Source organism: Rhincodon typus, chromosome 6 (assembly GCF_021869965.1).
Source record: "Rhincodon typus isolate 14 chromosome 6, sRhiTyp1.1, whole genome shotgun sequence".
In the NCBI taxonomy this organism is placed as follows: Eukaryota; Metazoa; Chordata; class Chondrichthyes; order Orectolobiformes; family Rhincodontidae; genus Rhincodon; species Rhincodon typus.
This window is the reverse complement of record NC_063337.1, coordinates 18869828-18893221: the sequence shown is the minus strand read 5'-3', so window position 1 is coordinate 18893221 and position 23394 is coordinate 18869828. Positions and strand designations below refer to the sequence as shown.

Below are 23394 nucleotides of genomic sequence, written 5' to 3'. Positions count from 1 at the left end.
AGACATCATCAAATTGTAACATTATTAGATGATACTTTGATAGCTGATTCTAATTATCTTTTCAATTAAGCATAGAAACATAGAAGGTAGGAGCAGAGTAAGCCATTTAGCCCTCGAGCCTGCTCCGCCATTCTTCACAATCATAGCTGATTGTCCAACTCAGTTACCTAATCCTGCTTTCCCCCCATAACCTTTGATCCCATTCACCCCAAGGCTATATCTAGTTGCGTCTTGAATACTTCAATGTTTTGGCATAAACTTGGATGAAGGAGTGGAATGGTGGATTAGCAAGTTCGCGGACAATACGAAGGTGGGTCGTGTTGTGGACAGTGCGGAGGGCTGTTCTAGGTTACAAAGGGACATTGATAAGATGCAGAGCTGGGCTGAGAAGTGGCAGATGGAGTTTAACCCTGAAAAGTGTGAGGTGATTCATTTTGGAAGGACAAACTTGAAAGCAGAATACAGCGTTAACGGAAAGATTCCTGGCAGTGTGGAGGAGCAGAGGGATCTTGGGGTTCATGTTCACAGTTCCCTGAAAGCTGCCACCCAGGTGGATAGAGTTGTTAAGAAGGCATATTGTGTGTTAGCTTTCATTAATAGAGGGATCGAGTTCAAGAGCTGTGAAGTTATGCTCCAGCTATACAAAAGCCTGGTTCGGCCACATCTGGAGTATTGTGTCCAGTTCTGGTCACCTCATTACAGAAAAGATGTGGAGGCGTTGGAAAAGGTGCAGAGGAGATTTACCAGGATGTTGCCTGGAATGGAGGGAAGGTCTTACGAGGAAAGGTTGAGAGAGCTAGGGTTCTTCTCTTTAGAACAACGAAGGATGAGAGGTGACTTGATAGAGGTGTACAAAATGATCAGAGGTATAGATAGAGTAGACAGCCAGAGACTTTTTCCTAGGGTGGAGGTAGCTATTACGAGGGGGCATAGTTTTAAAGTGAGTGGAGGTAGATACAGGGGAGACGTTAGAGGTAGGTTCTTTACTCAGAGAGTGGTCGGGGCATGGAATGCACTGCCGGAGAGGGTAGTGGAGTTGGCCTCATTAGGGGCATTTAAGCAGCTGTTAGATAGGCATATGGATGATAGTATAAGGTAGGGCTGGAGGTTAGATAGACCTTAGGATTAGGGTAAAGGTTTGGCACAATATCGTGGGCCTAAGGGCCTGTACTGTACTGTGCTGTACTGTTCTATGTTCTATGTTCAATGTTAACTACTTCTTGTGGTAACAAATTATACAGGCTCACCACTCTTTGGGTGAAGAAATGTCTCCTCATCTCCATCCTAAATCATCTACCCCAAATCCTCATGCCGTGACCCCTTGTTCTGGACACACCCACCATCGGGAACATCTTTCCTGCATCGATCCTATCCAGTCCTGTTATAATTTTATAAGTCTCTATGAGATCCCCCCTCATTCGTCTGAACTCTGGTGAAAACAATCCCCACCTAGGCAATCTCTCCTTATACGTCAGATCCGCCATCCGTGGAATCAGCCTGGTAAACCTTTGTTGCACTCCCTCGAGAGCAAGAGTATCCTTCCTCAGAAAATGAGACCAAAACTACACACAATACTCTAGGTGTGGCCTCACTGAGGCCCCGTATAACTGCAAAACACATCCCTGCTCCTGTACTCAAAATCTTTTGCAACGAAGGCCAACATATCATTTGCCTTCTTTAATGCTTGCTGCACCTGCACGCTTACTTTCAGCAACTGGTGCACAAGGATGTGCAGGTCCCACTGAGGGCTCCCCTCTCCCAATTTACAGCCATTCAGGTAGTAATCTGTCTTCTTGTTTTTACTTCCGGAGTGAATAACTTCACATTTATCCAAATTATACTGCGTCTGCCATTGATTTGCCCACTCACCCAACCTGTTGAGATCATGCTGAAGGATCTCTGCATCCTCGTCACAGTTCACCCTCCCACCCAACTTGGTATCATCTGCAAACTTGGAGATATTGCATTTTGTTCCCTCATCCAAATCATTAATATATATTGTGAATAGCTGGGGTCCCAGTACCGATCCTTGTGGCACCTCTCTGCCTGCCAATTTGAAAAGAACCCATTAATTCCTACTCTTTGTTTCCTCTCTGCCAACCAGTTTCCTATCCATCTCAATACACTTCTCCCAATCCCATGCACTTAAATCTTGCACATTAATATCTTATGTGGGTTTGGAGGACAGCACATAAATTTAAACCAGTGTAGAATAACTTTGGAACTTCTTCACATAGAAACGTGGTTTCTAGATAAATAAAGCCCTAGAATAATGTAAGAAATAGTTCAATGCAATAATATGCAATAATATAGGCAAAATGTTGTTTGGCTCTTTTGGAAGATGGATCAAGATAATTTGGAAAGACCTCCCTATTCATAAGAATCTTGCTTAAAGAAAATTTCTTCACTTACAGAGAAGTATGCTGTAGTATCAACTCATGGAACACAACATTAGTAAGAAACCATGTTACATGTCAAGTAGGTTGAATTAAATGTAGATAAAACTAACCTTATAAGATTATTTCTATTTTTCCGTTTAGTAAGTACTTTCTGAGGCTAAGGTTTCATGATGTATTGAGTTACTGTGCAGCATTTCCTGACCAGCTGTATAATTTTGTAAATGATAAGAGCCCTTATTAGGTTTTACTGGCAGCTTTCAAATTCTTCCTTAAAAGAATATTTCAATCTTTATCGAGGCTGGCACTCTTTTTAACAATACTAATGTACCATTCAAAACCACTTTATCAAAATGACAAAAGTACTATTCATTAAATTTATAAATTTGATGAACCGTGTTATTAATTACACAATTTAATAATTAAATGATCTGTCAAAGCCCACAATTGTTGTTTTGCTGGTCCTCCTTTATAGAATATTCCATCCCAATTCAACTCTTATCTCATTTTCACTTTTTTTTATTTGAAATGCTAAATAGTATTGCCCGTTTCTTTACCTGACAGATTGGAAGGTCATGCACACAAAATGTCTTGTCGGTTATTATGAAAGGTGGCTAAAATGAATGCAAGTGGAAAATCTTTTTTCAGTTACAGTACTGGGTAAGCAATATCTTCTTCCACCTCCTGCACCCTGTGTTATTCAGTTTATAACAGGATTTTTCCAGCTGACTGTGACCCAAAAAAACACGCTGGTCTGCAAAACTGAAGCGAAATGCTTCATTGTTTTATATACAGCAGAGCTAATTGGACCCTGCTGAAGTCGATTGGATATTTATTTTTTAAAGTAAAATTAATTTAATCCTCATTAAATTTCAGTAATCTAGGGCACAGTTGAATCAAATTTCTGATATACATTGAAATGAGAGCAAGATCCCAATTTTTGAAACAGGGAAGGGAATAATTCAAATGATACAGGGCATAATGTGAAATACCATGTATTAGAATAGAACGATTAAGTCAGAGGATAAAAAAGCAATAGCCAGTGGGATTGGATTGTCTCAGACCTACAAGTCTAAATATTCAACTCTCAAGTCTACAATGTCATTTTTTGAAGCTCAGTGGATTACAGAATATTTCAAGGCTTTGGGACTTCATTGTCCTATCTAGCATATAAGCAATCCAAGCAATGGTATCACATTTTCTCATTACCATGCTTGGAAAGATCCTTTTAAGAATCATAAAATGAGAAATAAAAGGCTATGTGATGAAACAAAGCAATTTGATCAAATGAGTCTGCTCCCTCTAAGGGACTATCATTGTATGAAACAAACCCAAATATGCTGAATTAGACGAATACCCACTGGTATAAGATTAGTGATCTACTCAATGAATTTCTGCAGGACATCAGGAATTTTTTAAAAGATGATTTTCAGAAAACAGTCTAACCCCTATATTTTTGGTCTCCTAGATATACCACGCATCTTTGGGCCTGATTTTCATTCATGGATGGAGAACTCAGAGATATTCCCCAGCTCCACAAAATCAAAACCTCACCCTGGAAGATGAATCTTAGCTCTGGGGAGGTAGGGTTCCTTTGAAGATGGGATTGGTGACCCTGGAACAAGAGCCAAGGCTGCATATAGATGCAGGCTGAGTGTAAGGCGTGCCTGTATGATATGGCATTGTATGAAAGACTAAAACAAACTATTGAAACCAAAGACAGCTCTTCACCTTCACCTCTAATATGTCTTCCCTCCTACATACACTCCCAATTCCCCATCCATACTCATCTGTGTCACTAGTGATCTGCATCCACCCACCCCAATCCTCATAGACCAGGTGCCATCGTGTGTCCATATGCACACCACCATGTTCCTCTGTACTCCCATGCCAATTTAAACCATTGTACCAACCCCCATTCTTCCTCCATACTATTAATGGCAAACAATCCCCCCATATATACCCATGAAGCCCCAATGCAAACTTAGTGTCAGCATGCCAACCCATAAGCCCACCATCATTCTTTACCCTCCCGTACCAATATTCACCGAGTATCCACCATGGTCAAACTTCAGGAGAATGTTATCGGCAGTCATCACCATTAGGGCCTCCACAGTGAAAATGTTGAGGAATGTGGGCATCACTGAGGTATTATGTTAGCTTGAAGGACATGGAGGAAAGTTGAAGATGGGGTTCAGTCTGCTGGGTCTCCAAATGGGACATGATTAGTGAAAATGGGTTGTCACGTTGTATCAGGTACAACGTGATTTGAAGAATATGGAGGGGTACCTGGGTGACCAGGTGGAGCTCGATGCTGACAGTGTCCCTGCATTTCCTGCCATCACTTTGCCATTTCCAGAGTGAAATGCAATTGGAAAATGGCTGGGACAATACTCAGGGTGAATGGAGACAGCATCACTGATGGACAAAAGTGCAGGATCCACATCTAGGACACTAGGATCTTGAAGGAGTAAATACACAGAGTCATAGAGACATACAGCATGGAAACAGACCCTTTGTCCAACTCATCCATGCCGACCAGATATCCTAAATAAATCTAGTCCCAATTGCCAGCATTTGGCCCATTTCCCTCTAAACCCTTCCTACTCATATACCCATCCAGATGGCTTTTAAATGTTGTAATTGTACCAGCCTCCACCACCGCCTCTGGCAGCTCATTCCATACATGCACCACCCTCTGCGTGAAAAAGTTGCCAGTTACATCCCTTTTAAATCTTTTCCTTCTCACCTTAAACTTATGCCCTCTAATTTTGGACAACCCTACTCTGGGAAAAAGACCTTGTCTACTACCCTCTCCATGCCCCCTCATGATTTATAAACCTCTGTGATGTCATCCCTAAGCCTCCAATGTTCCAGGGAAAATAGCCCCAGTCTGTTCAAACCCTCCAACTCTGACAATATCCTTGTAAATCTTTTCTCAATCTGTAATTTCACAACATCCTTCCTACAGCAGGGAGAACAGAATTGTACACAGTACTCCAATAGTTGCCGAATCAATGTCCTGTACAGCCTAAATATGACCTCCCAACTGCTATACTCAATGCACTGACCAATAAATACAAGCATACCAAATGCCTTCCTCACTATCCTATCTACCTGCAACACTACTTTCAAGGAACTATGAACGTGCACTCCAAGGTCTCTTTGTTCAGCAACACTCCCCAGGACCTTACCATTAAGTGTATAAGTCCTGCCCTGATTTGCCTTTCCAAAATGCACCACCTCACATTTATCTAAATTAAACTCCATCTGCCATTCCTTGGCCCATTGGCCCATCTGATCAAGATGCCGTTGTACTCTGAGATAACCTTCTTTGCTGTCTACTACACCACCGATTTTGGTATTATCTGCAAACTTACTAACCGTCTCCTATGTTCACATCCAAATCATTTATATAAATGATTAAAAGCAGTAGACCCAGCATCGATCCTTGCAGCACATCACTGGTCTCAGGCCTCCAGTCTGAATAGCAACCCTCCAACACTACCTTCTGTCTTCTATCTTTGAGCCAATTTTGTATCCAAATGGTGAGTTCTCCCTCTATTCCATGTGACCTAACCTTGCTAACCAGTCTATCATGAGGAACCTTGTTGAATGCTTTATTGAAGGAAATATAGATTACGTTCGCCACTCTGCTGTCATCAATCCTCTTTGTCACTTCTTCAAAAAACTCAATCAAGTTAGTGAGACATGATTTCCCACGCACAAAGCCATGTTGACTATCCTTAATCAGTCCTTGCTTTTCCAAATACATGTAAATCCTATCCCTCAGGATTCCCTCCAACAACTTGCCCACCACTGATGTCAGGCTCATCAGTCTGTAGTTCTTTGGCTTTTCCTTACCATGTTCCTTAAATTGTGGCACTTAGTTAGCCAACTTCCAGTCTCCGGTACCTCGCTATTGATGATACAAATATCTCAGCAAAGGACCCAGCAATCATTTCCATAGCTTCCCATAGAGTTCTAGATCAGGTCCCAGGAATTTATTCATATTAATGCCTTTTAAGATGTTCAGCAACTCCTCCTCTGTAATATGGACATTTTTCAAGAGATTGCCATTTATTTTCTCATGTTCTGTATCTTCCATATCCTTCTCTACAGTAAACACTGATGCAAAATATTCATTTAATATCTCCCCATCTCCTGCAGTACCACACATAGGTAGCCTTGCTGATCTTTAAGGGGCCCCTAGTTACCGATTTGACCTTAATATGTTTGGCGAATCCCTTTGGATTCTGATTAACCCTATTTGCCAAAGCTATCTCATGTCTCCCTTTTGCCGTCCTGATTTCCCTCTTAAGTATACTCTTACTGCCTTTATATTCTTCTAGGGATTCACTCAATCTCTGCTGTCTATGCCTGACATATGCTTTCTTCTTATTCTTAGCCAAAACCTCAATTTCTCTAGTCATCCAGCAGTCCCTACATCTATCAGCCTTGCCCTTCACCCTAACAGAAACATACTGTCTCTGGACTCTCATTATCTTGTTTTTGAAGTCTTCCCATTTTCCAGCCGTCCCTTTACCTGCGAACATTTGCCCCCTGTCAATTTTTGAAAGATCTTGCCTAATACCATCAACAGGATCCTTCCTCCAATTTAGAACTTTAACTTTAAAATCTGGTCTATCCTTTTCCATCACGGTTTTAAAACTGAAGGAATTATGGTCACTGGCCCCAAAATGCTCCCCCACTGACACCTCAGTCACCTGCGCTCCCTTATTTCCCAAGAGTAGTTCAAGTTTTGCACCTTGTCTAATAGGTACATCCACTTACTGAATCAGAAAATTTTCTTGTACACACTTAACAAATTCCTCTCCATCCAATCCCTTAACACTATGGCAGTTTATGTTTGGAAGGTTAAAACCCCTACCACAACCACCGTATTATTCTTACAGATAACGAAGATGTCCTTACAAATTTGTTTCTCAATTTCCCACTCACTATTGGGGGATCTATAATACAATCCCAATAAGGTGGTCATCCCTTCCTTATTTCTCAGTTCCACCCAAGTAACTTCCCTGGACATATTCCCAAGTATATCCTCCCCAAATATAGCCATGATGTTATCCCTAATCAAAAATGCCACTCCCCCTCCTCTCTTGCCACCCTTTCAATCCTTCTGATAGCATCTATACCCTGGAACATTAAGCTGCCAGCCCTGTCCATCCCTGAGCCACGTCTCTGTTATTGCTATGATATCCCAGACCCATGTTCCTAACCATGCCGAGTTCATCTGCTTTACCTGTTAGGCCTCTTGCATTAAAATAAATGCAGTTTAATTTATCAGTCCTACCTTGTTCTCTATTTTGTTCCTGCCTGCCCTGACTGTTTGACTTACTCTTTCTCCCAACTGTACTAGTCTCAGACTGATCTTTTTCCTCACTATCCCCTGGGTACTCACCCTCACACCCCCCTCCCCCACCCCCACCCCCTTACTAGTTTAAATCCACCCGAGCAGCTCCAGTAAATCTCTCCACCAGTATATTAGTCCAATTCAGGTGAAATCCATCCTTCTTATACAGTTACTTCTACCCCAGAATGTGGATTTGATGATATTGGACTGGGGTAGACAATATCAAAAATCACACGACACCAGGTTATAGCCTAACAGGTTTATTTGAAAACGCAAATAACTAGAAAGGAATCTGGATTTTGCACTTCAATCAGTGGTCTCCTTCCTAACTGATTAAAGATTCAATAAGAGGCAGCCAGTTTTAAGATTGTTACCTTTCTGCTTATAAAGTCTGTGTCTTATACCCTCTCTCTCACACTATGCCCGAGGAATGAGCTGCACTTCAAAAGCTTGTACTTTCAAATAAACCTGTTGGACTATAACCTAATGTCGTGTGACTTTTGACCTCTACCCCAGAAGACATTTCAATGTGAATCCTTCTCCCCTGCACCAGCTCCTCAACCATGCATTCATCTGCTCTATCCTCCTATTCCTACCCTCACTGGCTCGTGGCACTGGGAGTAATTCAGATATTATTACCCTGGAGGAGCCATTTTTTAAATTCCTGCCTAACTTCCGATATTCTCTCCTCAGAATCTCATCCTTTTCTCTCCCTATGTCATTAGTTCCAATGTGTACAACAACCTCCTGCTGGTCCCTCTCCCCTTTGAGAATATTTTGCACCCCCTCTGAAATATCTTTGATCCTGGTTCCAGGGAGGCAACACACCATTCTGATGTCTTGCTGTTGGCTGCAGAATTATCTGTCTGTGCCTCTAATTAGAGAGTCTCCTATCACAAGCGATTGCTTAGAACCTGGTGTACCCCTCGTTACATTAGAGCCAGTCTTGGTACCAGAAATCTGGCTATCAGCGCTATATTGCCTTGAGAATCCATCGCCCCCTACATTTTCCAAAACAATTTACTTGTTTGAGATGGGGATATCCACAGGAAACTCCTGCACTGCCTGCCTCCCTCTCCTACCTTTTCTGGAGGTAACCCATCTACCTAACTGTATCTTTGGTTTATCTCCCTCCCTGAAACTGCCATCCATCACACCTTCTAGCTCCTGTAAATTCCTCATTGCCTCTAACTGCCGCTCCAATCGATCCATGCAATCCGATAGAATTCACAACCGAACACACTTCCTATAGACATAATCATCAGTAAGATGGAAACTCTCCCCAATCTCCCACATTCGACAGGGAGATCACATCACTCTACTCAAGACCATCTTTGCACCTTAACAATCTACAGACCCAGAAAATAGCACAGTCCTACTACTCTAAAAACACTGCTCCAGGCTAACTTCATACCTATGCTTTGATATTTTAAAGTTTAATCAAGAGACAGATCTCAATAACAACATATAATCAGAATGAAAACCCACTCTACTCACTATTGTAGATTTACAAATGAAAAAGAGTGAAGTTAGACTTCAAAAAGACATTTAGCTGCTCCCCAGCTGTGTGCTCCCGCACACAGGTTTCTCCAAGGTCAGCTGTGAATTTCGCTGTTTGTTTATTTTTCTTAGAACGAACTCTGATGTCCAGAGATACGTGAAACCAGACAGCAAAGGCACTAGCTGTGCAGGTTCTTGCTGGGTCAGACAGCTGTGTGGGTTTCTTTCTCCGTTTGAGTCACTTTCCATGTGGTCACTACCTTTGTCTCTCTCTTCCTCCTTTTTAAAGTGCTGTTGTTCTGATTTTTGTTTCCCCACAAGTTCCAAAACAACACAATAGCTTATAAAACAGTAACCACTGCTCCTAGAATTTGAGGAAACCAGCTCCAACACTGAAAACACTTCAAAAAAGGAGCAGCTCTTACAGTCACAATTTTGTTCCCATCCTCCATTTGGATTACATAGAATCCTTTAGCATATTGAAGTTTATAAATAATGAGGTGGGGGAATAGATAAGATTAATAGTAGTTGTATTTTCCCTAGGACAAGAGATTTCAAGACTAGGGGACACATTTTTTAAGGTGAGAGGAGAGAGATTTAAAAAAGACTTAAGAGGCAAATTTTTTACACAGAGGATGGTTCACATGTAGAATGAACTTCCTGAGGAAGTGCTGGATGTGGGTATAATTACAATGTTTAAAAGACACATGGATAAATACATGAATAGGAAAGGTTTGGAAGGATATGCACCAGGAACAAGCAGATGAGGCTAGTTTAGTTTGGGATTATGTTCGGCAAGGACTGGTTGGACCAAAGTGTCTGTTTCCTTGTTTTATGAATCTGTAACTCTATGAAGCATGGATTTGCAAACTCCAACTCCATATAAGTTACAATCATGTCAAGACCCCATTTGCAATTCTTGCAGAGTGACCATGCTTAGGTTTCATAGACAATTTGCATCTGTCAATGGTCCTTGCAAGTTGAACGTTGGCACCTCAATAATGCTGAAGTTAATAGCAATGACTTAAAAAGAGGTGAGTGCTAGCTAAAGGTGACCTTGTGTAACTTGTGACACTTCTAAGGATGCTGCGGGACACTGAGACCATTCTTTCACCATCTGTCATCTAAGTCTAATGATAGTCTTTTCTGAATTCAATGAAATATTGAAACATTAATATAGGGCTGGAATTGGAAGGGGTTCAGAGAAAATCAGCCACTCTCTTTATTGTAATGTCTTGGTTCTTCAGCCTGCAAAGTACCTACATCAAGTTGATTCACACACTGAGGCTGAAGCTGATTGAATGATGAAGACATAGCCTTCGTTGTCACTGTGCAGCATGTCTTACTGTTGGGAGGAATGTGTGCATCCCTCATCTGCAGGGTATATTAGCACTGACTCTTCTGAGACCAAGGTACATCTTCTGCTCCTTTAGTCCCTAACATTGGACATTTCAAGCAAGAGTCCTGCACCTAGCCACTGGTGGAATGTTGCTCCCTGTGTCTGCCTTCCTAGGAAGTCAAAGGCAATTGCAGGAGGACGAAATCCGACAGCAAGTCTAAGCAGCAGCAGGCTGGCATGGAGACAGAGGACCAGGCACTGGGAACAGAGGTCTGGTGATCTAGAGTGGGATTTAGATGGGATGTAACCATGGACAAGTGAACTGCATGGCCGGGTGAGCAACCAACAATGAAGGTGAGAATATCAGCCATGCTGACTGTGTGCCATGAGCAGTGAGGTTTTCTGGCTGTTGTGCCATTACTTTGCTGGTTAGGGGCAATGCCAGTTTGCCAACGCTTGTGCAGGTGCACAGTGGCATTTCAAAGATGGAGCAGATGAAAGGGAAGCCAGTCTTTTGGCAGATATTGCCGGAGTGGTGAGTTGTTCCGGGAATGGCACAAGGCAAGATGTGGATGGAATCAGGAGAAAGGGGCACCGTAGGTGCGGGATAGCTATGTGATTTTGTAAGATACATGAGAGATCTTGCTACAACTCATGGTGAAAAGCCCTCCAAAAAAACTTGATGTAATTCATACTTAAGCCAAAAAAAATCTGCCCAGTACAACAACATGCAGTCTTTAATGTTTAATGTACATTTAAAGGTAGAAATCTGAAATTGTTTCTTTCCATATTTGGCCACACAAATAAGATGTAGAGGCCTTAAACAGTCTGAGATAAAAAAAAAATTGGAAATGTGTGACAGCGCTTAATTTGTCCTGCTGATACCAACTTTCCACTGCTTCAGATTTCAAGAAATGATCAAACGTTCCTTCCACATTTTTTTTCACCTTTACTAGTGGACACAATATTGTACTTTTATACATATTTATAATCCACTTATCTTTCAAGTTTCCTTTGTGAGTAATTTATTGTGACAGCACTTGTTGCTGTTAAGTAGGTGAAATTTTCCCGCCCTGTAAATGAAAAAGGCATTAGCGAATAGAAAAATGTGGTGAGAATGAGAAAATGAGATACTCAATGTCAAGAAAATAATGTCCAATTTTCTCCGAAAGGTTTGAAGGGATAGATGAGAATCTCACTAGTGAAAGGCCTATTTGCATGCATTAGCATCTCATCAATACCTAATCTCGCTTCATTCACACACAGTTTATACAGGGCCTTGGTGGAACCACATCTGGATTTTCATGTGCAGTTTTGGTCTCCTTATCTGAGGATCTTGCTCTAGAGGGCATGCAGAGAATGCTTACTGGACTAATTCCTGGGATGTAGGGACCAACATACGAGGACAGGTTAAATCAATTAGGATTATATTTGCTAGAGTTAGCAAACTCTAGGGAGGCCATTGGCGTCGTCAGTTCCATCAGTACCTTCTGATCGTATGCTGGTGTTGAATCTTCAGCGGGAGGCTCCCCGCCATCATTGTGACCGTATCTACCTGCTTCATTGGCTAGGTCACCCCAATCTATATCTCCATCATTATCTTCCTTCCCTGTTTCAGATCTAAAAGCACACATTATTCCTCTCTGAGGGGTGACCTGGTAATGTAGCTTTTCTATCTGTTCTTGACACTTTGTATAATTTCCAGTGTTACTTTTCTTTTCCTGTGCTGCCCTCTGTATCACGTTCATAGCAGTTTTTAAATCACTACACTGTTTCTCCCATCCCCCTATCTCAAGCTTAGCTACTTGGACTTTCTCCTCTCGCTTACTCTTTTCTTGAACCAGATTTTCACACTGCAAGTGGTACTGATCCATATGCACCAAATCCATGCTCCTCTGACCCTGTAAATCAATAACCTTCCCTTAAGGCGAGCCACCACCTCAATCAGCCTTTTATTTTCCTCTTCTAATGTGTCCCAATCTACTCTAGCTTGCTCACGCCTCTGCTGCTTCTGGTCTTCCTTATCTTTTACTGTTGCTGACATTCTATCCAGTCCTCAAGTAAACAGCCAACTGCTGCTGGCTTTTTTGCTTTTTCAAATTTGACAATTTCCCTTGGGCAATTTTCTCCAGTGGTTTTCCCTCACCACTGGCATGACCAGCATACTCTCCGTATTGCAGCCACTTCCCCATTTCATATGGTGGGAGGAGTCCTCTCCAATCAAAACCATCCAAGTCTCTGGGACTTGGAGATTCCCCTTTCTTTGTCATCCTGGGTTAGCACTGCTTGCTTAACCCAAGCCTCTGGTTCTCTCTGTGCTTTGCCAATCAGGTCTGACTCGAGTCTCCCACTGACTCAATGGAGAGATTTGTCCTTGAGCCCACTCACTGTTTCTGTCTGAGACAATTGTTAACCTCAGTGGAATTTGCTATGTTTATTTTAATTCCTTCTCCCTCCTGGCACCTTTTGGGGCCCAGGCTGGACGTTTTCTTTTGGTAGCCAGTCCGGCATCAGAGCAGTGAAATTGCTTCTTATCGATGCCCACCCAGGGATGCCAATTATGTTGCCCAGTTACCATCCTCGACAACAGTTATTGTCTCAGCTCAAAGAGGAAAACAGTCAAGTCTGAAACAATAAACAATCGACTTTATTGGTTAGTTATAATACATGCTGTTTGGTTAACAAAGGGTTAACAGTAGCCATGCAATTCATACAAGACTAAAATCTATGCACACTCCCACTAGGTTTCTCTGACGTTCCCTGAGCAGTTAATACCTGAGAGCAGGAGCTCATGCTGGCCATGCATTTCCTCAGATCCTTGATGTAATCTCCACGCTTCCAAGTGCAGGGTCCTCCACTTCAGCGAAGGTTGATTTCGAGTCGTTGCTGGCACATCGGAAATCCTTCATTTATATTCTTTTCCTTATCTTCTCACCTCACCTGGTGAGCCTGTGTCTTTTCATTATAGACTCCAACCCAAGGACAGTGTTAGCATTATATCATTACTCTTCCACCAAATAAGGATTTATACCTTATGTCACTTCCTTTGGTTTCCTCTGAGCTGACCTGGTTCGAACTGATTCCAGCCAGCACAAGACAGTGGCTGGGACTCGGGTAGCTTGAGTTCACAAGCTGCTGTTTTCATGTGTGAGCAGCCCCTGGCCAACATTGCCTTCTTAGGCCTCACTCAATTTGCGTTTGCTTTAATGCTCACAGCATCCTTGCTTTTCCTCGATTTTTAGAGCATTGCTACTTCATTCAGAACTTGCAGGCTCACTGTATTTCTGTCTTGCCATCTGTGCAGACAGAAAGCCAGGAGGCTTGTTGTGTTTGCCAGCAATGATCAGTATGTGGTATTCTAGACTTCATAAACGGCAGCATAGTGTCCAACAGCAGGGACATTATGATGACCTTATATAAGATAATGGTTAGACCTCACCTGGAGTATCCTGGAGACCATACTACAGGAAGGGTGTGAATGAATTGGAAAGATTGTAGAAAAGGTGTACAAGAATCATTCCAGCGATGAGATATTTCAGTTATAAGGAAAGATTAGAGAAGTTAGGACTGTTTTCCTTGGAAAGGAGAAGCTAAGAGATTTGCCCTACCTAACAGCATTGTGGGTCCACAGCACATGGACCAACAGAAGTTCAAGAAGCAGCTCTACACCATTTCTCAAGGGCAACTTGGAATAGACAGTAAATGCTAGCCTATGCAGCAGTGGCCTTGTCCCACGAGTGAATTCAAAAAATTGAAAGAAGTATTTCTAAATCATGAGTGGTCTAGAAGCAATGGTAGGTAGAAACTATTCCTACGCAGAAACAAGAGGGCACAGATTTAAAGTGTTTTGCTAAAGAAATAAACATGAGTTGCGTGCAGTTTTTGGTCCCTTATCTAATGTTTACTGCTTTCAGAGGCAGTCCAGACAAGGTTCACTGGGCTAATGTCTCAGGCATGGAGGGACTGTCTTATGAGGAGACGTTGAATTGGTTGGGCCTGTATTCATGAGAATTTAGGTGAATGAGAAAAGACCTTATTGTAACATACAAGATTCTTAGAAGCCTTAACAGAGTATATGTGGAAATGTTGTTCCCCTTGTAGGAGAGTCTAGGACCAGACAGCATAATCTCAAGAGGAAAGAGTTGCCTATTCGAGACAGAGATGAGAAGGAATTTCTTCTCTCAGGTGGCAGTGAATCTGTAGAAATCTTTACTACAAAGGGTTGTAGAGGCTGGCTTGTTAGGTATCTTCAAGGCTGAAATAAACAGATTTCAATCAGGAAGGGAACCAAATGTTATAGAAAAAAGGCAGAAAGTTGAGAATTATCAGATTGGCTATCATCCAATTGAATAGCAGAGTAGACTCGATGGGCCAAATAGTCTACATCTGCTCTTATTTCTTATGGAGAAATTTTTTTTTCAAACAGCAAGTATTTAGGGTCTGGAAAACACAACCTTGTAGCACAGTTGGGGCAGATCCAATTGAAGCATTCAAGAGGGCATTGGATATTTACTTAAATAGAAACAAAGTTCAGGGTTATGAGGAAAAGGCAGTAGATCAGAATGAGGTTAAACTCCTCAGAGAGCTGGTGCAGATCTGATGGGCCAAATTGCCTCCTTGTATACCGATCCTGTGAATCTGTGATCAGTCAAGAGGGTGGACAAGTTGCGGTATGGCATTATGCTATCTCATTGTCACTCCTGTAGCATGTTGAAGTACTTTAGGCAGCAAACATGCTGCATGATGGGATGTGGTGATGTAATGGTAATGAACCCCAGTTTAGTATTCTGGTAACATGGGCCCGATGGCAACTACATAACCACTGTTGATTGTCGTTAAAAAAAAACCCCCATCTGGTTCACTAACGTCCTTTAGGGAAGGAAATTTGCTGTCCTTACTTGGTCTTTACTTAGGCTAAATATTTCTTCATTCATGATTTTTATTGAGTTCAAATTTCATCATCTACCCAATCAGACTCATGTCTGCAGAACACGGTCCAGTGACATTACCGCAGCACCGCCACCTCTGAAAGTACTTCTCTTAAATAATGCTGCCTTTCTTGGGTCATTTTGGTGTTGGGGTTCAGGGGAGAATGTGTGACTGATCCTACCACAATTACAAATTCCTCCTGAATAACGTGTACTATGTTAAAAGTCCATCTAGTCGCATCCAATGGTCCTCCTTGTTGGAAGCATCCATGAGACAAAATATCAATATATGATAAGTTATCATTTTTGTGTATAGCAACTACTGACTGATCACACTACTAAGGAGCTGCTTGATTTCTGATATTTTCCACATAAGCTGATTGGAACCATCACCAATGGATCCAGGCATGGCAGGTGCTATTGCCAATGTAGCCAATGCCAATGAATGGCCACAGGAATTGAGGGGAAACACATGCATCTGCAAGACCAGGATGACTAGAAGCAAACCCTGGGGCTGCTAAGCACCCTCCCATTGATGAATTTGCCACAGACAGTACCTCAGAATGCAGAGGAAGTATTGGATGCTACAATGCTATGTCGCCCAGGTGAACAATGTACAATGTACAGTGCCACCACTAAATGAGGATAGCTCGGGACATCATAACAGAAAAGTGTCATCTGCTGAAGCATTAAGGGTGCAGGGCACAATAGATGGTACATACATAGAGTTGAAAGCTCCGTGTCCTTATATGATTAAGGTCATTAATTGGAAAGGATCTCATTTGATCAATGTCTAACTTGTCTCTGACCATTGGTATGAAATCTTAGAAATCTGTGCCAGGTAAGCTATAGGTTGTTAATAGATAGATATTGCTTTACTAACTCTCATGTTCCTGCCTAATTCCAAGGGCTGTTTGCCTTACGAGGATGGCTGCTGTGGACAAAGGCTATCTTCTTCATTCATGGCTCATGATTCCATTACGCATGCACTTGACTGAAGCTGAACAATGCTACCAATTCTTCAACCAGGGTCAGACAAGATAGACCTCCTCAAGATGATGTTCTCAGACTTGAACTAGTCTGAAAGTACCTTGTAGTACTCTATAGACAGAGTGAGCCACCTAACCTTACCCTAGGTTATACCCATACCCTAACCCTATTGCTGTGTTCTGGTTAACTGGAGCAGACAAAAGAGAAGTTGATAGATAATGAGGACCAATGAGCACAGCAGAACTCTTCTAAGGAGGAAGATGAGAATGTTCTATAGGAGGAACATCACCTTCAGCATGATAAAGTGCAACAGCATCAGACACAACAAGCCAGACAAGACTTATTTGGCAACCACTTTCAATGGAACTAAGTTAGTTGAAGTCATTATTCATTAACAGTACATGTTTTGATGCTGGAAAGGCAAGCAGCCTCTGTTTAGTGCCAAACAGAATGCAGCTTTTTGCTTTGTTCTTTCCTCACTCTTCCTGTTGTGTAATACAAGTTAGCATTAAGAATACTTGGAGAACTTCACAATGTTTAATGATCTCACATTCAAACATGACAAGATGTTATGCTATGATGGGCCCAAGGCAATGAATGATGATCTAAGCTTTGAACATACTTTTGTTTGTCATTTATATAAATGATGTGGTTGAGAATATAGCTGGCATGGTCAGTAACCAATTGTTGACAACGGAAAAGGTTTTCTAAGATTACAAAGGGATCTTGATCAAAGGTGGCATGGTGGCTCAGTGGTTAGCCCTGCTGCCTCATAGCCCCAGGGACTCAGGTTCAATTCTAGCCTCAGGTGACTGCCAGTGTGGAGTTTGTATATTCTCTCCGTGTGTACTTGAGTTTTCTCCCACAGCCCAAAGATGTGCAGGTTAGCTGGATTGGCCATGCAGGGTCATAGGGTAAGGGGGTGAGTCTGGGTGGGATGCTGTTCAGAGTCAGTGTGAACTTGTTGGGCCAAATGGCCTGTTTCCACATGGTAGGGGTTATATTACACAAAAAAAAACGGTCAATGGGCTGAAAAATGGAAGATGGAGTTCAATCTGGCTAAATGTAAGGTATGGCAAGTGATGGGCAAATTATTGGAGAAGATACTGAGGGAGAGGATCAACCAACATTTGGATAGTCAAGGGCTGATTAGGGATAGTCAGCATGGATTTGTGCGTGGGAAGTCATGTCTGACAAATCTTTGAGTTTTTTGAAGAGGTAACCAAGAGGATAGATAAGGGTAGGGCAGCGGATGTTGTCTACATGGAGTTTAGTAAGGCCTTTGAAAAGGTTCCACACGGCAGGCTAGTCATTAAGGTTAGGTCGCATGAGATCCAGGGAGAGCTAGCTAATTGGATTCAAAATTGGCCCAATGGTAGGAAGCAGAGGGTGATGGTTAAAGGTTGTTTCTCGGACTGGAGGCCTGTGACTAGCACTGTGCCACAAGGGATAGTGCTAGGACCTTTGTTATTTGTGATTTACATAAATGATCTGGATGTACATGTACAAGGTGTGATTAGTGAGTTTGTGGATGGTGCAAAATTAGGAGGTATCGTTGATAGCGAGGAAGGTTATCAAAAATTACAAAGGGATCTTGATCAGATGGGGAAGTGGCCTGAGGGTTGGCAAGTGCAATTCAATACAGAGTTGCACTTTGGAAAATTAAACCAAGATAGGACTTGTACAGTAAATGGTAAGGTCTTGAGGAGTGTTATGGAATAGAGGGACTTAGGAGTACAAGTACATAGTTCATTGAAAATGGCACCACAGGTAGACAGGGTGGTGAAGAAGGCATTTAGCATGCTGGCCTTCATCATTCGAGACATTGAGTATAAGAGTGAGGCCGCACTTGGAGCATTGCATACAGATTTGGTCACCCTGTTATAGGAAAGACATAATTAATCTGGTAAGTGTGCAAAGATTTACAAGGATGTTGCCAGGACTAGTAGACCTGAGTTATAGGGAGAGGTTGGCTACGATAGGACTTTATTCCTTGGAACATAGGAGAATGAGGGGCGACCTTACTGAGGTGTATAAAATCATAAGGGGCTTAGATAGGATGGATGGATGTAGTCTTTTTTCCCAGGGATGGCATACGTTTAAGGTGAGAGGGGAAAGATTTGAGAAGGACTTGAGGGGCAACATCTTCACACAGGGAGTGGAGCGTATATGGAATGGGCTGACAGAGAAAGTCGTTGAGGCAGGTATAATAGCAACATTTAAAAAACTTTTGGATAGGTACATGGATGGGAAGGGTTTAGAGGGATATGGACCCAATGCAGGCAATTGGAACTAACTGAGTGGGCAACATGGTCAGCATGGACCAGTTTGGGCTGAGGGGCCTGTTTCCATGCCCTATTACTGTATGACTCTATGACTGCATTGCATTTTGGTACAACAAACAAGGGTAGGGCTTATACAATTAATGATAGGGCCAAGGGTAGTGTTGTAGAACAGAGGGACCTAAGAGTTCAGGTACATAATTCTTTGAAGTTTATTACACACATAGACAGGGTGGTTAAAAAGGCATTTGGCATACTTGCTTTCATTGCTGGAATATTGAGGTCACGCAATCGCCACATGAGCAGGTAGTGCGTAAGGAGAAGAATGCAGGTCATTCCAGCACACGAGTTGACCTTTCCAACTTTATTGTGGGCCACTTTCTCCTGAAAAGAGAGATAAGAGAGGGGTTTAGATGAATGTGGCTGACACAAGCTGTTGGTACTGATGCATGTGCAGGAGAGGAGCTGACTGGCCTGAGTGAATGAATAGGAAACTCAAAGGGCATGCAGGCTTAGTTTTCTGGGGAAGGAGCTGGGGAATAAAATAGGTGAGGGCAAGTGAGGAAAGATACTGCAGGCAATAGAAACAGGGATAATCCATGCACCTTGGCAAGATGTGGGTGCAGTAGTAGTTAGAGTAAGTGTGAAGCACAGAAGGTCATTAACGATCTTTCTACACTGCTGGACATTCCTCCAATCCACGAAAAATACCTTGTTGGCAAATTCAGACCAGGCTGGCAGGGTCTGGTGCTATGGACTACTCTGGTGATCTTGGAGAGATGATACTTCTTTGCACCACCCTGGCAACCAGCGCCTCCAGGTCCCTGTCCACAAACCAGGGTGCCAATTTGTCTCTATCAGTCGTCTCCCTCAGGAAAGCTGGGATGGAGAATTTCTGGCTTGTACTGTTTGCACTGGTGTGTAGCTGGGGTTTGAGTATGGTGTCAATGCAATGAACGCTGGAAGGTTTACAGCACCAGTGAGCCCTTCTGCTGCTGCTGATATAAGATAGTGTGTGCATGGCGCTATTGGAGACATGGTGCTTACCTAATAAGTGAGCAACGTAAAAGTGCATGTGGAAACTTGCCGGGGCTCACGGTAAGAAATCCTCCATGAACTCCCTGAAATTGACACCATCAAATTTTGTAAAAATTCAGCCCATAGTCTGGCCTGATGAACCAGTTTTACATTATTGGATACTTAACTGTCCACACTCACAGCCTTTTCCATGCATTATTATGTTGTGCTTTTGAATATTACGTTGCTTTTAAATCCAACTAATACATTTATTCAATTAAGTTTAATTCTTGAAGTTCAAATCCTAATTGTTCTGTAATTTTCCTTATAACTAGAATGTAGGGTCTAACTGAAAAATATTAGAAAATGCAAAGTAAATAGCATATAGCATAGTTTTCTTTTGTAATAACGTAAATCAATTGGGCTTTTATCATCAGCATGTATACAGCATCCAATGCCAGCTAAGCAATTACATAACACTAAATGCTGCTCAATGTTAAATCATTGCAAATACTGTACAAACTTTTTTCGCTAAAGTGATGCATAACAATATGCAACTCTTTATCACCAATGACACTGACCAAACTGAAAACAGAAAGTATATCCCGCATACAAAACAGAAAATTATATAAACATACTGCTGGTCAGTCAGCATCTATGGCTGAAGAAAGAGCATTCCATGCCCACTTGTATGCCTAAGGCTTCCATATCCAGTGGGCACTTCAGAGTATAGAGGGCACAGTCAACACTGCTTACAATATTAATTAATTTGATAAGACTTTTCCTATAGGTTCTATCCTATCATTTGAGTATTCGGTCTCTTCTAAAAACAGGACTATTGAATAAAAACATCTTTAATGATGCAAAACTAATACATTGAAATTGATTTAACTAATTCCTTATGAAAACAAATATTTCATTGTAGTGCTCAATGACTTATGAATAGAAACCTTTCACTTAAATGCTTCATCCCTTAAGTGCACTAAATCTCTTATGTCAACAACTCTCCAGGTAATAAGCAGTTTGAGCAGTCCATCAATAGGTATCCCATTGTGAAAATGATAGCTTGGGAAATCAGTCATGTAACACAAATCCTTCAGTGGTTTTATGTGACCAAGCTCTCTGAAGTACCTGTCACTGTGATTTGTAACATCACATGTGTTTGGACAGTTCCTTGGCAACTTTGCCAATCCCAATGACCTTTTGCACTTTTTATGCATAGGCTTGCCTTTTCATAATCTCAAAATGTACTTTCCCTCCATTGAAGCGTGCTTTACCTTTGCCAAAGGATCCTTATCTCCACCCAAGGTGTCGCTGGACTAGGTCCAAAGGAATACCTTACCTCTCTGAAAAGAAGGGAAGATAAAAAAAATTTCTCCAGCTCCCCAACTCTTACATACTCCCATGCATGCCAATTGATACAACCTATTGTTATTTACCCATCCCATACCCTGTCATATTCTCCATGCCATCCTATATCTTTCTATCATCTCCATTGTCCCTCACACCCCTACACCAGTTGGTGCCTACTTCTACCCACCATCTTTCTCCCCTTCACCAGCCATGCCAAATCATCAAATATCCACTTGTACCCATTCGTGAAGGAGAAAAAAAAAGTCCTATATTGCAGGCTATATTCTATTAAGAAAACCACTTTCATTCATAAAAATACAAAAGCACTCTTCACAATTTGATGTTTCCAAGGGTTGCATCATTTGTGCATATTTTACATGCAATCCTCTCCACAATTAATGGTCCTAAAGGGTACCTAACCTCCCCAAAAAATCCCTGTTCCCCCCCCCCATTTTCAAAGTGTACCTCACACACCCACCCAAAGGATCCCTAACTTGCATCTCCAAGGTGTCCTGAGACAAATCCACAATCTTAATCAGATAACTAAGACAGTTAGCAGTTCCTGCTGCATCTCCATGCTAACCATAGTCCATCCAATTAGCACCCTCTTCTAATGCTGTATAAATATTGTTTCCTTTTGCACTTGTTTTGCATTTTAAGTCCAGATGAATGAAAGACAAGAAGTGTTCAATTCGTGTCTTTATTTAACAATGTGTTTAATTGACTAGACCATGAAAGCTTAAGCCATTTTACTGTTGCCACCAATGATAATGAAGGAGAGGAGACCTGGACCTCTCCTCCCCCAGATCCATTAGATTCGGCTGGCAGCTGGTGTGTTGTCCAACAGGCTGTGAGTTACACACTCCCCTGCCCTAATCAGGTAAACAGAACAATATTAGTGGAGTCTGATGTCCACTTTGTGGTGCAACTGGGACAAGAATTAATCTCAGAACATGCACGTTTGGCTCACTTCATCTTTTGTTCTGTACACAGTTGACTGCTGCTTATACATTTCAGTTGATAACAGAGAAAAGTACAGCTTTGGTGGCTGATTAAACTACCCACTGCTCCTGGAAGCTATAATCCAAGGTCCATGCACCAGAGCTAACATTATGAAAGGTGCTCGCAGCCATGAAAGTTCACATTTTACTTTGGGAAGTGAGCCTACAACTTCAGTCCAAACCAAAAGGAACTGAGGGTGTTGTTGCTAAGTTTGCAGATGACACAAAGATAGGTGGAGGGGCAGATAGTGTTGAGGAAGCGGGGAGGCTGCAGGAGAACTTGCAAGGCTAGGAGAGTGGGCGAAGAAGTGGCAGATGGAATACAACGTGCGAAAATGTGAGGTGAAGCTCATTGGTAGCAAGAATAGAAGCATAAACTATTTTCTAAATGGGGAAAGACTTTGGGAACCTGAAGCACAAAGGGACTCGGGAGTCCTTGTTTAGGATTCTCTTAAGGTTAACATGCAGTTAGGAAGGCAAAGGCAATGTTAGCATTCACTTCAAGAGGGCTAGAATACAAGAGTTAGAGATGTACAGTCTCAGCAGCACAATGCTCTGGTCAGACCACATTTGAAATATTGTGAGCAGTTTTGGGCCCTGTATCTAAGGAAAGATGTGCTGTTGTGGGACAGAGTCCAGAGGCGGTTTAGAAGAATGATCCTGGGGATGCAGGGTTTGGCATATGAGGAGCAGTTGAAGATTCAGATCTGTATGCGGTGGAGTTTAGAAGGATGAGAGGGGATCTGACTCAAACTGACAGACCCGGAAAGAGTGGATGTAGAAATGATGCTTCCACCAGTAGGAGAGACTAGGACCCAAGGCTACAGCTTTAGAGTGAAGGGATGATCCTTTAGAACTGAAATGAGGAGGAGTCTCTTCAGCCAGAGGGTGGTTAGTCTGTAGAATCATTGCCACAGAAGGCTGTGGAGACCAAGTAATTCAGTATAATTAAGACGGTTAGATAGGTTTTTGATTGGTAAGGGGATGAAAGATATTTGGGAGAAGGCAGGAGAACAGGGCTGAGAAACATATCAGCCATGATAGAATGATAGAGCAGACTCGATGGGCTGAATGACCTACTTCTGTTCCTATGTCTAATGGTCATTTGTGGCAATCCTTTTAATTTTCTATTATCAGATCTTACTGTGTGAAAATTTGTTGTTGGTTTTTCCCATGTACCAGGATCAAATCTTGTGATATGTATGTCCATGGGA

General features: G+C 42.1%; 1 protein-coding gene and 1 long non-coding RNA gene across 5 annotated transcripts in view; both read left to right on the top strand.

Moving 5' to 3' along the window:
• Nucleotides 1-23394, top strand: part of LOC109938345 (inositol polyphosphate-4-phosphatase type I A) — a 184937-nt gene that overhangs the window by 67034 nt on the left and 94509 nt on the right. The gene's annotated exons all lie outside the window — the stretch shown is intronic.
• On the top strand, nucleotides 203-4103 carry LOC125483331. Its single transcript, XR_007262287.1, has 3 exons — nucleotides 203-310; nucleotides 2961-3056; nucleotides 3865-4103. It is a non-coding gene; the product is annotated as an uncharacterized LOC125483331 (long non-coding RNA).